Genomic DNA, 17,005 nt, shown 5'->3' with positions numbered 1-17,005 from the left:
GCAGATTTTTGCAATAAATCCTGAATGTGTATTTTCTATTCTTTTATGATCTTCTTTTTTTAACTGTTTTTAATCCTCACCTGAGACTCTGTTCATTGACTTCAAAGAGAGAGGAAGGAATAGAGAGAGAAAGAGAGAGAGAGACATTGTTGTGACAGAGAAACTTCAATCTGTTGTCTCCTGCACATGCCCCAACCCTAGGTGTGGGCCCTGACCAAGGATCAAACTTGCAAACTTTTTTATTTTGGTTTATGAGACAATACTTCAACCAATTGAGCCACCCTGCCAGGGCTTCTTATGATTTTCTTAATAACATTTTATTTTCTGTAGCTGACTGTACTGTAAGAATATAGTATATATTCTGTATATATTCTACCCTGGCTGGTAGCTCAGTTATTTGGAGGTTGTCCCATATACCAAAAGGTTTTGGGTTTGATTCCTGTTCAGGGCAAATACCTAGGTTGCATTTTTGATCCCCAGTTCAATCCCCAGTAGGAACATGTATGGGAGGCAACCAATCAATGTTTCTCTCTCACATCGATGTTTCTGTATGTCTCTCTCCCTTCTTCTCTCTAAAATCAATAAACATATCCTCAGGTGAGGATTTAAAAAGAAGAATACAATATATGATACATTTAACTTACAAGATATGTGTGAATCAACTGTTTGTATTATCAGTAAGTCTTCTGGTCAACAGTTATACGTGAATTTTCAACTGGGCAAGGGATAGGCACCACTAACCCCCATGTTGTTCAGATCAACTGTGTGTGTGTGTGTGTGTGTGTGTGTAAATAAGAAATTTCTTCACATGATTATAGAGACCAAGAAGTGCCAAGATCTGCAGTCCATAAGCTGGAGACCTAGGAGAGCCAGTGGCATACGTTCCAATCTAAAGATCAGTAGGTTTAAAATCCAGGAAGAGCCAATTGTGTTAGTTCAAGTCTGAAGGCAGGAAAAAACAAAACAAAACAAAGAACAGTGTCCCATTTCAAAGGCCATTAGGGGAATTTTCTCTTACAGGAGAGTCAGCTTTTTTGTTCTCTTCAGGACTTCAACTGATTGGATGAGGCCCACCCACATTAGGGAGGGCAATCTGCCTGATTCAGTCTACTAATTCAAATGTTAATCTCATCCAGACACACCTAAAATCCAGATATATGGGCACCGAATGGCCCAATCAATTTCAAACATAAAATTAACCATCCCAAATGGTGTCCAGGTTTTTGGCATTTGTGTACAAGTCTTTATGGAGACATATTTTCAGTTCTAAGAGTGCAGTGACTGACCTTTACAGTGAGTGCATATTTAACTTTTTAAAGAATCTGTCAAGTGTGTGCCAAATTAGTAGATAATAGACTGGGAAATGCCACTAATAGAGTAGGAGAGTTACAAGTACATCTGCCTAATTCTTTTTAGATAAAAACATAGAAGAGAATATTTTTATTGAAAATAGAGGAATCATGAAATATATACAAAGAGATCTTGTTTTTTCACATGCTGTTTTTATATTACTTGATTACATCATTTTGGCTGTTAGTTCAGTGGAAAAGTCTAGAGTTACCTTTTGGGAGCCTGAGTGTGTCAGGTATGGATGCCATAGCAATGTTGCCCAACGAAGAGTGGCATACACAATAAACGTTTGTTTCATTTATAAAATGGCAGGGTCCAGCCTATCTGTGATGGACTATTTGTATTGGTCAGGACTGTGGTTACCTGCAGGTTGGCCAGTAGTTCAGGCAGCCTTTTTATCCTGACCAGGCTCACACAGAAGTTTGACAAGTTGCTGGCTTTTGGTGACATAGGGTGCATTATTGGCAGAGACTTGGGCAGGTCTGCTCTGTTCCACATGCTCCATCTCCCAACCTGCTGACCAAACCATGCTCTCAAGACCTTTCGTGGGATGGAAGAGTAGGAGTGGAGACACACCAGCCCCTTTTTAAGCCTCTGTGTCAAATTTGCTCACAACCCTGGCCAAAGCAAGTCATGAGGCCAAACTCAGGATCAAGGGGTAGATAAGTAGTAGCATCATCTCTTTCTTTAGTGAGAACTGCAGGCTCACATGGTAAAGAACACAGGCGAAGGCAGGGGTCATTAAGGAAATCAACCTGCCACATTGAGTATAACACATTTACTATGACGATACTGAAACATCAAAAGTTTTTCAAGAAAATAAAGTCATCAAGAGGCAAGGTGGTAGGATACAGAAGGAGGGCCTTCTCCATCTGTGTCTCTGATGTCAGTGCAGCTGGTTATCATAAGAAGTAGATCAGCAGTTCTGGAAATAAGCCTGCACTGAAGTTACTAGAGGTGCTGTTATTTTTTTTTAATTTGTATTGCCCAATACATTAAGTACTTGGAAGAGTATATGTCAGCTCCATCAATCCAATGTAAAAATTAATAAAAGCTGAACACTCAGGTATCCACCATCTGGATTTTAAAATACAGCATTACTAACACTTACAAAGCTCCCAATTACCTCTTTCTCATCACAACACCCTCCCTCCCCACCAGAATTAACTTCTCTCCTAAAATTCATGTTAATAGCATCCTTGTTTTTCTTTATGGTTTTACAATATACAAGTATGTATGTGTCTCTAGACAGTAAATAATGTTTTGTTTGCTTTTTACAGTTAACCCTTGAGCAACATGGGATTTGGAATGCCAACACCCAATGCAGTCAAAAATCCATATATGACTTTTGACTCTCCTCAAAATCTTAACTACTAACAGCCTACTGTTAACCAGAAGTCTTACCAATAACGTATACAGTCAATTAACACATATTTTGTATGTGATATGTATTATATACTGTTTTCTTACAATAAAGTAAGCTAAAAAAAGAAAATAGTAAGAAAATCATAAGGAAGAAAAAATACATTTACAGTACTGTACATATTTATTGAAGAAATTCTGTGTATAAGTGGACCCGTGAAGTGGACCTGCGAAGTTCAACCACACATTGTTCAAGGGCCAACTGTATTTTGGATTTTATGTAAATAGAATCAGCGTATATACAATCATGCACTGCTTAATGATGGGGAATGTTCTGAGAAATGCATCATTAGGCAGTCTCATCATTGTGCAAACACACAGAAGGTGCTTACATAAAGCGTCTATACTTAAATGGTGTAGCTTGCTACACATGTAGGCTATGTGGTCTAGCCTATTGTTTCTGGGCTACAACCTGTACAGCACATTTCTGTAGAAAACAATACAGGTTTAAACCAAGATAAAGTGATACCATCAGAGACATGGTAAACACGAGATGTATGAGGATACTGCCAGCACAACATGGATACTGTTTTACAGCACCTTTTTATTATAAGTAGAAAGAGCGCACTCTAAACTGTATACTAAATACACAAACCAGTAACATGTCATTTATTATCATCATCAAGTATTCTGCACTAAATATAATTGTATGTGCAGCACTTTCACGTGACTGGCAATAGAGTAGGTCTGTTTACACCAGCATCACCACAAACACATGAATAATGTGTTGTGCCACAATGTTCGACGGCTGTGACATCACTAGGAGGTAGGAATTTTTAGCTCTATTTTAATCTTAATGGGATCACTGTCATATATAGGTCTGTTATTGAACAAAATGTCATTGTGGAGTGCATGTCTATATGTTCCCTTGAAACTTGCTTTTTGCTTTTTAACATTAAGTCTCTGAAAGTTATCCATATTGTTGAATTAAGCAGTAGTTTGCTCATTTTAGTTGCTGTATGTTGTATTGCTATATCCATTGTATTCATTATCCTTTCAACTGCTAGTGAGCATTCAGGTTGTTTTCATCTTTATGCTAATGTGAAAATGATGCTGTGAACATATTTGTACATGCCTCCAGGGCTCATGTGTCAGCAAACCTTCACTTCATACACAGAGTAAAATTGCTTTGGCACAATGCCAAATTGTTTTACAAAATGATCACAAGCTACAGATAAATAGTAATAAACAAGAAACAGGTAAGAGAATATTAGGAATAGCTGTACACCAGTAAATTTAAGAAATTAAATAAGATAAGAAAATCCTAGAAAAATATAATTACTAAAACTGACTCCAGAAAAAAAAAACTGAATGCTCCTACAAGGTCTGTCTAGCAAAAGTCCAGCCATTGTTAATATAGTGAGAATGGTTTGTGCAACATCATTGAAACCTGGCAGCCAAGGAAAGTGGACTGGAATGCACATTCATGAACAATGACGACTTCACTGTAGCCACTGAGTGAGCATGTGCACTGTGAGCATGTGTCACATTCAAAATGACTAAGTACAGCAACGTATCTGCATCAAATTTTGCATTAAGCTTGAACATTGCTCGTGGAAACTATTTGAATAATTCAGAAGGCTTTTGGGGATGATGCAATGAGTGCAGCGCAAATAAAAGTGTGGCACAAATGCTTCAAAGGTGGTCAAGAATCTGTGGAAATTGATCCGCATTCTGGAAGGCCTGCCACAAGCAGAACACCTGAGAATGTTGAATGTGTATGGGCAGCAATGAACAAAAATCAATGACTGACAATACAAGAAATAGAAGCTGATGTGGGGATCCCAAAAACTACTGTGTCCAAGATTCTGAGGCAGGATCTTGGCATGAAATGTGTTATGGCAAAATTCGTTCCACGACTTCTGCTACCAGAAGGAACATTGTGCTGCAGTTGCTCGTGACTTGATTCAAACCACCACCAATGAACCAGATTTCCTCAAGAAGGTGATAACTGGAGATGAATGGTGGGTCTACAGCTATGATCTGAAACAAAGGCCCAGTCGTCCCAATGGAAATTGCCTGGTGCTCCATGCCCTAAGATGGTGTGGCAAAGTCGCAGCAAGATCAAGACCATGTTAACTGTGCTTTTTGATTGGGAAGGTGTTGTTGCTAGTACACTCCTCCAGGCCAAACAGTAAGGACCCTCAGTGTTCTTCCTCAGTTGAGAGATGCAATGCGGTGAAAATGGCCACAGCTATGGGCAGCTGGTGATTGGCAGCTTCATCACGACAATGCGCCTGCTCATGCATCACGTCTGGTGCAGAGTGATTTGGTGAAACATCAAATCACCCAGGTGACTCAGCTCCCCTACAGCCCAGATTTGGTGTCCTGAGACTTATGGCTTTTCACAAAATTAAAATCACCTTTGAAAGGGAAGAGATTTCAGACTGTCCATGAGATTCAGGAAAATATGACAGGGCAGCAGCTGATAGCAATTCCAACAAAGGAATTTGCAGAGTGTTTTGAACAGTGAAAGAGATGTTGGGAGAACTCTGTAAGGTCCCAAGGTGCCTACTTTGAAGGGGACTGAGGCATCATTGTCTTGTGAATAATGTTTCTTGTACCTTGTATCTTTAGTAAATGTCTCTATTTTTCATATTACCTGGCTGTAAACTTTCTGGACAGACCTCATGTAACTATTAAACTATTGAACCAGTGGCTAACAACCTTGCCACAAAGAACACACTAGGCTTTGGTAGTCATAAGAAAATTCTACCAGATATTCATAGAACATATCATTCTGATCCCATATAAACTTTTTAGATTTATCATATTTATCATTTCACTCTTGCATCTCAGAACTTTTCCTGCTTCCTGACATATATGCATTAGAGTATATACACTATACTCTAGTGTAGACGATGTCAGTAAATGGTCATTTTTAATTTATCTGAAATATCTTTATTTCATCCTTGCGATCTCAAAGTTTCAACATATATAGAAATTTAGGCTAATGGTACTTGGAAAATGCTGTTCCACTATCTTTGGACCTCCATTACCAAGGTAAAAAGTCACTATAAGTCTAATTGTTTTGGCACTGAAATTAATTTGTTTTCTTTATAACTGCTTTTAAGAATTATATTCTCTTTACTTTGATTTTTAGCACTTTTATTATACTGAATTTACACATGAATTTCCCTTTTGAATACCTGCTTCCTGAACGTGAGGATAGCTGTCCTTCACCCACCTGTAGTTTTGTAGCCATTATCTCTTCAAATATTACATTTTTAACTTTTGGAACTACACTTAAACTTATACCAGACATTTTCATTATGATTCTTTGTCTTAACCTCATCTCTTTGTCTCTGTCAATAGTTTGTTGTGAATTTCCTCTAGCTCACTTTTAGCTGGGCCTGATATGCTATTCAATCCACCCACTGAGTTTCTAAATTCAATTGTTATAATTTTCAGTCCTCAGAGTTGCATTTTATTAATGTTTTAGGCTTGTAAGTATATTTTGACTGCCATATAGTCATCTTTTGTATTTCTTCAGACAATCACTTTATGCTTTCACATAGTAAATTCCAGTATCTTCATTTTTCATGGGTCTACAGCTGTAATTCATCTCTGCTGGCTCATTGTTTCCTGTGCATTTAGTAATATGTATTTGTGAGCTTTTCTTCTATAAAACTTTTTATGTTGGAATTTTTTCGAGGTCTAGCTTTGAGTTCTGGGGGCATTTCTAGCTCAGGAACACTTGGTTCTATACTTTGACTTATGTTTTTCTCAGACCACTCAAATAGTGTAAGTTCTGACCACACACCATGTGAATGAGGGTTTGTGGTTTGTATTTCTCAGGAGAGAGTAAAACAAAGATCCTTACCCTTACAATCTACTGGGGTGAGATGAATAATTTTTAAAAAACATAAAAATGAGAAAATGACAATACCTAGAATAAATCTGATAAGTGCATGCAAAGAAAAAATACAGCCTAGTATGGGGACTGGGAGCCTAGTGGGATGGGAAGGTTTGCCATATTTACTAGATTCAACAGGGTTCCTTCCTGGAAAAGTGACATTTGAGCAAAGCATTAAAGGAAGTAAAGAATATCTAAGTGAAGAGAGAGTCTTTGTGGCTAAGGAAAGATGAGGGAGGTCATGTGGTTTGAGGTCAGGTTGGAGAGATAAGGGGTCTAATAGGACACAGTAATAAATTTATGTTTGCTCTAAGTAAAGTGAGGAACCATTTCAGGATTTGGAGCAGAGGAGTGATGATTTATAAATGAGCCATTCTTGCTGCTGTGTTGAGAGAAGACTATTAGAGTACAACGGGGAAGCAAGAAGACCAGTTAGGTGGCTATTGTGGTAACCCAAGCTAGAGATAATAGTGGCTTGGACCATTGAAGTGATAGGAAGTGGTCAGATTCTAGATATACTTACAGATAGAGACATTGTAATATCTGGTCAGATTCACTGTGCAAAATGTACAGAAAGAAAGGACTCAGGATTAATTTGAGTCTCAGTTTCCACGGCCTCATGAGAAGGACTGGGGTTAAGGGTAAAGCCTAGGGCCCATCCAAGGAGTCTAATTGGCACCCCAAAGCTGGCACTGCAAAGAACTACAACTCAGCTTTAAAATTAGGAGGAAATATAAAATAAATCCCTTCCCTCTACAAAGACTGCAAGAAACTTCTCCTGTTTTAATCCTTCATGCTAAGTGGACAGGAACTCCAGAAAACTTATGACCACAGCTAGTCTTCATAAAGATTTGTAGCCTGAATTCACACTACTAGTTCAACAAAATCCCTTCACATCGAGAATTGGATTTAAGGTGCCTCCAAACTAGGAAAAGCACCCGTAAATTTTATCTAGAGGAAATCATATTCACCCTTCATCTCAAACTCACAAATGATTTTCTAGTGAGTAGCTATGAAAGAGGTACTGGTCTTTTCCCTTCCAGCAGCAAGAAAAAATCATTTTATTATTTACCCTTACACAGATCACAGATAAAACCCATTAACATGTACAAAAGAAATGAGGCTTGATAAGTGAGAACAGAAACAGACAGCACAAATAGACCAAGGTTTCCAATTTTAGAATTATCAGACACAGAATGTAAAATAATTATGTTTACTATGTTTAAAGAACTAAAAGATGAGACTGCAAATATGGAGAAAAAGATATCCTCTCTGTCTCGGCTCCATTTTTTCCACCAGGGGTCCAGGACCTCCTGGGGGTGGGGGTGGGGAGCAACCAGAAACCCAGCCTACCCTTCAAGACCAGGTGAACTCCCAGGAACATGGGCAGGGGTTGGAGAGGAGGGGGCAATGCTCCCAGCAAGTATGGGGGTAGTAATCAGGGCCGGGAGGAGGATCCCCCAACTATAGATGAGCAGCTACTGGGTCCTGGGATTGGTGGATAGAGAGCCTGGAGGCCGGAGGAGCCTTAAGGTGGTAGGGATCCCAGGAGGCCAAAGGAAGCAAGACATCAGGGACATTCTGCAGGAGATATGATCATTACCAACCAGATCCTGGAGGAAGCTTAAGAAACATGTCATGTGGGAAACAGTCTGTTGGAAACCCCCAGGAGGAGGGCCGGCAGACTCTCAGCTGGTGTGCAGGGACACATACTTCTGGCCACGGGCAGGGCTGGGCCCAAGGCGGGAGCAGTATATCCCCCAACAACGCCATGGGATGCTTGGACTGTCACAGCAAACTTGCACCATGCCCGGCACTCAGAGCTGGGGTTGTGTGAGTGGGCATATGACAAGTTCACCACCCATTAGGACCCAGGGACATGGAGCACACGGTGAACACCACCCAGAGGAAGCACAGCACCACCTAGACACAACTCAGGTGGAGCCCCTGCTGTCTGGAGATCAAGCCAAAAGTCCAATGTCAACCATCAGGCCACTGATGTCCACCTGACACAGGATGAGGTCAGGGTTATGGGATTAGCTTCAGGGGGGGCCAGATGTCTAGCCCTCCAGAAATAAGGAGGTGTGACCCCATCCTTAATGACATCCCCAACAGAGGAACCAGGCAGCATTCATTTTGACACTTCCAACTGATCTTGCCCATCAGGGTCACAGGGGTGGGGGCTCATGAGGTGAATTTTGAAGAGGACACAGGCATCCAGAGGACAAATCCCAGACACAGGAGAAGCACAGACAGAAGAGCAAATGGAACCGTCCTCTCCCCCACCAGATTTGGTGCTGAGTGTGCTGACAATGTGGCAGGGAAGATGGGGTCTCCTAAGGGAAAAGTGGGCTCTGTCTGTCCCTTTTTTGCTTTTTCCCTTTTTTCAGTTTTTCTCTCTCTCTCCCTTTCTTACACAGAAGCATACACACCCAAAATCTCTTTCTCTCTCATACATACATGTAAACTGTTTCTCTGTCTCTGCCCATCTCTGTTTCCATCTCTCTGTCTCTCTCTCTCCCTCACTTGCCTCCCCACCCCTTACCTGCTAATCCTAGAATCCCTAGGTGGAGTGGACGAGAGTCTGACTCAGATGTCTACCTCAGAGGGAGGTTCTGCTACTTCAGGAAATTGTTGACTGGGCATTTTTAAAAAAAAAAAAGAAAAAGAAACCCTGAGATCCATCTGTATTTTGGGGGTGAGGCGGGGGAGGTGAGATGCCATTGATGGTGGTTCTTCATTTAGTTTGGGGAAATAGATATTGTTATAAATTAGTTGATTTTTTTTAATTTCTCACTTTCGCATATTAGAGGTGATAGCCAAAGGGGTAGTGATAAGACAAAGGGAAACACATGGAACTGGTGAAGAGGCTCACCCAGCTCCAGTCCTATCCATCAAGAAGTAAATTTATCAGGGCACCAAGCCTGCCCCCCCTAAATCACTTAAGTATTCTCCTTTGCTTTGGAAAGCCTAGGTGTCCTTCACTTGTCCAGGCAGTTTCATGCAGCATTTGGTATGAAGGCCACCGGGGGCTTGCATGGCTGGCCTATTTTCCCTCTTCCCACATCCCTTGGGCAGGGCTAGATGCAGTAATTTTGAGGAAATGCCACCTTTCCGTGACGTGTCCTTAAATCTTTTTTTTTAACTACTATTTGCGCTTTGGAGGGGTAAGAATGTGGAGGGGCTTGTTGCAAAATATGTTAAGTATGGGTTCGGGTGCTTGTGTACATATTTCCCTCAGTTTCCCCAGAAATGAGGTATTTTTTTCACTCCAAAATCAAGAAGGTGGAGAGGAAGGGAGGTTGCAAAAAGCCAGGTATGGAGCGAAGTGAAATCACTGCTGCCCCATCCTTGGCCCTGAACCCCTCAAACATTGTCAGGATTTCAGAAGACTGTCATCATGGGGAACACCTCCTGTCAAAGATCTGGACAGGAGTAGGGGCAGGTTGCGATTGTGATGGGTGGGGGGAAGAAGGCACGGGCTAGGAGCAGTTCTCCTTTGTAAACTTGTAGTTTCACAGAAGAAAAAAAAACAGTTTTAAATAGAGAAATTTCTTTTTCCCCTGGAAAAAATGTAACAGGAAATTATAATGACCAAAACAAAGTTCTAGAAATTTAAAAATAATAATTGAATTTAAAACTCAATGGATAGCTTTAACACACAGCTAGTGAAAGAACTGATGATCTGAATAACATAGATATAGTTGAGGAAACTTTGTTGCATGGAGAGTCAAAGAAATGAAAACATGAAAAAGAGGTCCTGAGATATGAAGAATACAGAAAGAAGATCCCATGGACTTCTAATCATTATACTAAAAGGAAGGAAACAGACAATATTTGAAAATAGTACAGCTGAGGATTTGCCAGGATTAATGAAAAATCCTAGCCATAGATACAAAAGCCCAGTAAATTTCAAGTCAAAAAAATATATACAGCAAGATACATTATACTGCAAGTGCAAACACCAACGCATGAAGAAAAACATAAAAGACATTTAAAATCTCACCACCACAGATACGCCTTACTAACATTTTGATCTAATTTCTTTGAGGCATTTTCTAAGAGAATACTTACACAAAACTAGGATGAGACAGCATATTTATTCAGATACCTTTTACTTAATATATTATGAAGATTTCTACATGTTAATATAATTTTCTTTAAAATTGTGATTTTAAAGGGTCCATAATGGTCTACCATAGAGATGTACAACAATTTATTTAAGCAGAATCCAATTGCTGGGCATTTATTTGCAATTTGGGGCTATTTTAAATAATGCTTATTGTACATAAATATTTTCCACATCCCCTACTGCTTTAGGACAAATTTCTAGAAGTGGAATTGCTAGGTTAAAGGATAAACTCCAGGCTTTTTGATGCACGTTGCCAAGCTGCCTCCTAAAAAGACTGTATCAATTTATTCACTACATGGGAGGACTTCTCACCTCACTTTACTTGGGCAAATTCAGGATAGTTTGGTGGACTTATTCCCCAAATGTTTGATGACTTTCATTTTTGCACCTAGCCCAAAACAAAAGACCCCGATGCTCACAAACTAGCAGAAGAGCATCACGTCACACAACCCACTTAAGAACTAAAGTAAATAAAGTCTGTTTTCATCTATTTCCCAACTTGGCCTCCCTGTTTTTCAAAAAGACTGTGCTTCACTTGCTTGAACAAAACATGTTAAAGTGCACTGTCATCGATTCTGCGACTCCAAGAGCCAGGCAGTGTGTTTTCTAATAAACCGTGCTCTGAGCTCAGCCATGTGACGAAAGGGCACAGAGCGCACCCGCGCCTGCCTCTGATCGCAGCCCCTAATCTGGCCTGCACTCTTGTCTCCCGTGTGCCCTACGTGCCCTGCTTACTGCGGCACTTTCATTGTGCCAGTGCAAAGGGCCAGGGATTGAGCAGAAACAAAAGTCACGTCTGAGAATTGATATTATGCCATGTGTCCAGTGCAGCTCAGCCGCCCAATAGACACTATCTGGAATCCAGCCAAAGCCACTGGATGGAAAACCTGGACTTCCAAAAAGTATTCCTGGTGCTCTTTAAAAGCATCACACTTTGCCCAGGTTGAAAGAGAAAGGCTAGTCTCTTTGCAGTCAGCACAGCTAGCTAGGAGGCCAGCCATACAACCCAGGATTCCTCAACCTTTCTGAACAGTAAATGCTTTATGCCAGGGCAGGGCTTGGCCTGCAGGCAGTCATTCTAACAATCCATTCGTAATCAAATAGTGACCTTTAAAGTCCCTTCAGCCCTAAAATTCTTTAACTCAATCATTAGACCTAGGCCTTCGGGTCATGAGGCATATTGGATTTAGGTTGTCCAGCATTGGCTGATGTTGCACAGAGGGTGGAGGGAAGGAATTCTGCTCACCTGCAGTAGCAAGCAGGTTCAGGGCACTGGCCAGGAAGACCTACCAGTCCGACAAGGCCAAATGCAGGGTTCTCTCCCTTTCTCTTTGGCTTAGGTGTTAACACTGAGTTTTGTTTTCTTTTTAACTCGTTCCTGTTAAATTTCCTCAAATAGAGGTAACGCTTCCAGTTCTGCAGATGTACTAAATCTGCTCCTACACTGTATTGTCATAAGAGGCTGCCAGTGGAATCTTCAGCTCCTCAGGAGAGAGAGGAGCCAGTGGTGACCCAGTGCCCACTGCTCCATTGACTCTTCCAGGGAGCAGGAGTCAGAATGCACTGTCCTCTGATGACTGAAGTGCCTACTTACAGTCTAGCCTCAAAAGGGAAACTAAAAATGACCTCTTATCTCTTCTCCTCCCTTCCATCAGCAAAATTCTCAAAAGAGGGCAATGTTACTTTCTCAAAAGTAAAAAGTATTTACACAACAACTGCATTTGCCTAAATGCATCCAGCACCCTATATCTGTTCCTTTTTTTTTTTTCAGCTCCACCTCCCCACCCCCCCACACAGGAATGTATTTACTGACCATCTGGCTCCTGGTTTTGCCCTATTTGTCCCTTCTCTTGAAATGTGGTCATTCCCCAGATTTCTGTTCTTTGTTCTTTTCCCTTTAAAGTTCTCCTTCTCAGATCTCATCCATTTCTAGATCTGTATTTCTTTGTGATCAACTCCAGTCTCTCCCCACCTTGCCCTTTAGCTTCAGTATTACACCTGGATCCCAAACTCAACATCCAAAGGTGGACTGAGGATCTGCATAAAACTGGGTACTCTCCCTGCCTGTCCTCTTTCAGTGTGTGGCATCTCTCATCATCCCAAACTCAAATACTCAGAATAACCATTCATGTCTCCCTTCGGTTCCAAATTGTACCCACCTCTGCCGGGCCACCCTCACTTCTTATTTCTGCCACCCACTCCCTGGCCATTAACTCTGCCTGGAGACTGGGCCCCCTTCACCAGATCTTGAACCAAACCACTCAGGTTAAGCCCTGGCCAGTTAGCTCAGTTGGTTAGAGCATCATCCCAATACTACAAGGTTGTGGGTTCAATGCCTGGATAAGGCTCACATAAGAATCAACCAATGAATGCATAAATAAGTGGAACAATAATTTAATGGTTTTTTCTCTTTCTTCCTCTCACTCTAAAATCAATAAATAAAAAAATTATTTTAAACCATTCAGATTAATATTTTAAAGCTATCTTTTGAAGTCACTTATATATTTAAAAACCATCTGTGGCTTCCCATTTAAACAAAGCTTCAGGGCCCTCCATAATCCACCTGTACACTATTGGCTATTCCAGAGTCATTTCCCCACGTGAACTTTGCACTTCAAAGAATGTGGACTACCCGTTGCTCTAACAATGCCTGATAGGTGCCTTCTTCAGTGACTTTGCTTTGTCAACCTCTGATAATAGAATGTCTTCAGTCTTTTCCTATCCATTCCTCAATTCCAATTTTAAATACACTCCCTCCTTGATATCTATCTCCCCAAGTCATTGTGACCCAATACATTTTCTTTATCCTATAGACCCAATGGTACCTAGTTTGTGTCCTTCCCCTCCTACATGACACCCAAGGTTCAGGGCAGTAAGTGACTGTTCTATAATGATGTTTCTCACACAACGCCTTGACCACTGCAGGTATCCAATTCATATTGATCAATTAAATAAGCGTGGGTGACAGAGGGGTGTTGTTTTTACCAGTCCTGAAAAAAAGATCCACCAAAGTCTTTGTGGGGGATTTGCCTTTTTTGTATGTTTAATCAATTTCACAGACTAGCCTAGACATGTATTTCATTAGTGGGTCTTAATAAATATAAAATTAATCTTAACAAGAATGACAACAATGACCTTATGCTTAAAAACATTTTTAAAGATGTGGTAAACTATAGAAATATTTTATATAATCAAAATTCCTCTAAGAAACTATATAAAAACATCAATGTGATACATCAATGAAAAAGTAGAAATAAACATTATTGTATTTACATACAAATAATATATGAGTATATGGATAGGACCCCATGGGGGAAATTCTGATGTACTATGAAGTTAAAATTTCAGATATATTGTTGTTTTAAAACATTTTCCCCTTGCCCTGGCCCAGTGTGGTTTTGTTGACTGGGTGTCATCCCATACACCAAAAGGTCGGGGGTTTGATTCCCAAATGTCAGGGCACATGCCTAGGTCAGGCAAGTAGGAGAGGCAACCAATCAGTGTACCTCTCTCACATGGATGTTTCTTTCCCTTGCTCTCTCCCTCCCTTCCCCTTTCTCTAAAATCAATAAGCATATCCTTGGGTGAGGATGAAAAACAATTTCCCCTTATAGTTACAATTTAATATTTTTGTACCACTTTTACAAAATAATCTGAACCCCAAAATTAAAAAATCTAAAGCAGAATATTTCACAAAGAAGAATGAGAATTGTCCAGAAAGCTGTTATTTAAAAATCCTAACTCCAAAAGTGATTAATCACTTTCTATTTTCCATGATGCAAAAACTCTTTGGCATCTTGTCTGCCCACATCCCGACATTCTACAGTTCACCAGCATGTGTGTCCATCGGCCCTTCACTGTGCAGCGCCAGCATGGGGCTTTGTGTTGTAGCAGGAAACTTGACCACATGACCTTCTCAGATGTGTAATTCAAGCGTCCCTATGAAGAAGCTTCTGGTCCACATCATCAGACTCAGAGAGAAAAAGAAAGAAAAGTGAGAATTTAAACAGTTACTTCTTATTGTAGAAGGCTTACTTTTTTTCATAGAAAAGTCTTTGAGCAACTCACTAAGGTTTTAAGGTCTTCTAGGAACCACCCCAGAAGTGATATTTCAGTTATAAAATAAACCCACTTATTTCTGTTGATGCGTCTCCATGTCACTAGCTGGCAGAGTCACTCAAACATGGCAACCCATCTCAAAGACTCTTTCCGTCTTTTACACGTTGGGGAAAAAAGAGTTGTAAATGCACACAAGGCATTTAAAATATGAGGACATGGAGCTGCTTGCATACTGCTTGAATACCTACCAATGTAAGGTAAAACTACTGTTCTCTTACCCAAGGAGCAAGCTCACATATGCCAAGCCAGGTTCAGGGTACAATAAACATTGCATTGTACGGATAGACCACATTTTGTTCCACGGACACTTGCATTGCTTCTACCACTTGGCCATTGTGAATAAATTAAAATTTTTTAAGTAATATGAGGTCTGTCCAGAAAGTATCCAGCCACGTAGTATGAAAAATAGAGACATTTATTGAAGAAGATACAAGATACAAGAAACATTGTCATAGAACAATGACACTTCAAGTAGGCATCACTGGAACCTCATACAGTTCTAATCATCATCAGCTGCCTTGTTGCACTTTCCTGAATCTCATCAAAGGTATGAAATCTCTTCTCTTCCAAAGGCAATTTTAGTTTTGGGAAAAGTCAGAAGTCTCAGGGTGACAAATCTGGGCTGTAGAGGGGGTGAGTTACCTGGGTGATTTGATGTTTCACAAAAAAAAAACCTGCACAAGACATGATGCATGAGCAAGTGTGTTGTTGTGATGAAGCTGCCAATCACCAGGTGTCCATAGCTATGGCTTTCTGAATCATTCCACAGAGGAATGTTCAAGCTTAACACAAAATCTGATGCAGACTCATTGCTCTACTCACTCAGTCATTTTGAATGTGGTAGTCACACAGTACACATGCTCACTCAGTTGCATCTACTGTCCCCACTGACTAGACAGTGAAATCATCACTGTTCACACATGCACATTCCAGTCCATTCTCCTTGGCTGCCAGGTTACATCGATGTCACACAAACCGTTGTCATTATATTAACAATGGCTGGACTTTTTCCGGACAGACTTCATACATTTAAACTTAGAAATAAAGCAGTATAAAAATAGCAACACTCAAGGGACAAGAAGGCAGACGAGTGAATGGAAATCACACTAACCTCTTCCAAGGACCAATCTGGAATTACAACTAAATTGTAGAGAAATCACCCTGAACAAACAACTGAACGATAGAAAGACAGAAGCCTTATAACCTCACAGAGACAGAAGAAACATCTTCAACACAATCTGACTGGTAAGGAGTACAGTGGAGACTCAAGAGGGCTGGCCAGGCACCCAGAGGGGACAGCAGCAGAGCAATAATTAAGTGGCCAGCTGGATCCCCTTGAGAAGTGTGTGGTCTAAACCCTAAGCTGGGATCCCCAGCCCAGAGCATCAGAGCCTAAAAAGTACACAGAAAACAACCAGCGGTGAAAAGTGACAAGGTTGCTCTCTGCCAGAGATGGATGGCTGGAGATGCAAAGAGCTGTTTAAGGGGCCAACACAGAAATTTTCATTTGCAGCCACTTACCCTGGGCTCCAGCAAATACGGGGGCAGAGTGGGCTAGAGACGCCTGAGGAGATACTGGGATGGAGGCTTTGGAGAGAGAGCTGAGAAAGTAGATGCTGGGATCCCAGTGCTAAGTCATCCCCCATACAGCAGCAGCCATGTTGCTCAGGCAGACCACTCCCTTCCAACTAGCACCAGCCTGTGGTGAAGCAATAACCCCAATCCCAGAAGTGTCTTTTCCCTGGCCCTGTGGTGTTTAAGTCTGACTGCCATGTGCAGAGTGACTAAATTAACAACTGAAGGAGAAAGCCACATCCCTGGAAGTCTTGAGCTGGTTGCCTAAGGTCAGACGACGGGGTCAACATCTGACATCACCAGAGGCAGATTCAGAAAGGAAAAACAGTGGTAAATACAAGAGGCTACTGAGATGAAATCCACTGACGTCTTCTCCATGATTTGCGATATTTTCTTTCCTCCATAGCTTTTTAACATTTATTTCTTGTCCATCAAGCTTGTGCACATTCCACCTTCTTCATTCCCTTTTTTTATTCATGATGCAAATTTTACTTTCTCTCTTTGCACTGCTCAAAATCCAAACTCTTTTTAGTGCTCCTCTCTCTACCCTC

Source organism: Desmodus rotundus, chromosome 3, assembly GCF_022682495.2.
Source record: "Desmodus rotundus isolate HL8 chromosome 3, HLdesRot8A.1, whole genome shotgun sequence".
Lineage (NCBI taxonomy): Eukaryota > Metazoa > Chordata > Mammalia > Chiroptera > Phyllostomidae > Desmodus > Desmodus rotundus.
Note: the sequence above shows the minus strand (reverse complement) of the source record.